Here is a 1,633-nt window from a genome sequence, read left to right as displayed (position 1 = left end):
TTTTTAACCCCCCCCCCCACACACACACACCTCAACTTGCAATTTGTCTCCTCCGCTTTTAATTTCATCTTCTCAACTTGCATTTCTTCTTTTCCACTTTCAATTTAATCTCTATTTAGATTTTGAATCCAACAACTTCAGGAGAGGTTCCAGTGGCTTCTAAAGCAACGACTTAGGCAACCATTGTAATTACAAATAGATTAAAGAATAAGGTGTCTTAATCACCCTTTTTTCCGCAACAATTTGGAGATTCGTCAAATATTCAATTTGATAATGCGGAATGGGATCTGGATCTAAGGGAATGGGATGATGATTTAGTTGGGTATATATTTGGTTTTAAAGCATCTTTTCTTGGCTATTAAAGATTTTATTGATAAGGAGGGTAAGCCTTTGTTGTAATGGTAATGTTGTTCTCGTGATTTAGAGGTCATGAGTCAAATCCTGAAAAACATCCTCTTTGTATATGGGGGTAAGGCTGCGTACATCTAACCCTTTCCAGAGCCCACAATGGTGGGATCCTCTTGCAGTGGGCTACCCAAACATTTTATTGATGAACATTGGATTGATGTGGATATAATTGAAGTCTTGATGATGGATTAAAGAAATTTTCATTTCAAATTTAAATTTATTAAACTGCGAACAATTATTTTACAACAAGGGCCTTAGACTTTTAATAACAAACTTATGATCCTTAAACCTCGGTCTGTAGATCTAATTTGTGGAATAGCAAAGCCCTAAGTAGGATTGCAAGTACTATAGTAAAATCTATATGCACTGGTGGCGTGACTGCTAGTAAAGAGAGAATAGGTCTTGTAAAAATTTGTGTTGAGATTCGAGCATAATTTGATTTACTAAAAATCCTTCCACTTAAGAGTCCAAATAGTTAAGAATTCTTTTAGAGTATAGAGTATGAATGGATAATTCCAAAATATACTCAGCGTAAAAATTTTGGTCATGGAATTGATAAATCTCCTAAAAAGAATGGGAAGAAGATGTGGGTTTCTAAGTATCCCTAGGTTCCTCCATCAAATGAAACTATAAGTGAGATAAATCAAGAAGTTCCTATTCAAAGAGAGTTTAGGCAAGAGTGTGTTCCTTCTTCTCAAGCTCCCTTAAAGCTAGATTTCTCTGTTCAAAAAGAGCCTAGGCATGAGCTTGTTCTTACTACCCCTCATGTTCCTTTTCCCAGGGAGAATGCTTGTAAATAAATTTCTGCCAATGATAAGGCAAAAAATAATTCTACTCCTTCTCCACCAAAGCAATTCTAGCCCCAGCCGTGAGTGTACTGCACTTCCTCTGTTGCTGGGACATGTGCCCACTACAAGGACATGTAAAGACACAAGTCCCTGCTATTAGCGCGAGTGATGTGCACTCGCGACTGCAACTAGCATTCCTCTCCCCACCAAGCAATTTTAGCACCTCTAATAGCTTTTAAACTGTCCTAGTGCGTAAAAGAGATCTGGATATATTTATTAATTTTTTCGCTCAACTATTTGGAAATAAGAAGAAATCTCCAACAAGACAACCTAATACTGACTAGAGAGAGGTAAGATCTAAGAGGGTTCCTTCTAAACCTATATGAATCTAAGAGGGTTCCATCTGAAGGGTGAAAATGTGGGCGCATGATTGCTCT

The sequence above is a fragment of the Asparagus officinalis genome, unplaced genomic scaffold (genome assembly GCF_001876935.1).
Source record: "Asparagus officinalis unplaced genomic scaffold, Aspof.V1 AsparagusV1_Un87, whole genome shotgun sequence".
Classification (NCBI taxonomy): domain Eukaryota; kingdom Viridiplantae; phylum Streptophyta; class Magnoliopsida; order Asparagales; family Asparagaceae; genus Asparagus; species Asparagus officinalis.
The sequence above is the reverse complement of the archived record's forward strand: the minus strand, read 5'-3'. Positions refer to the sequence as shown.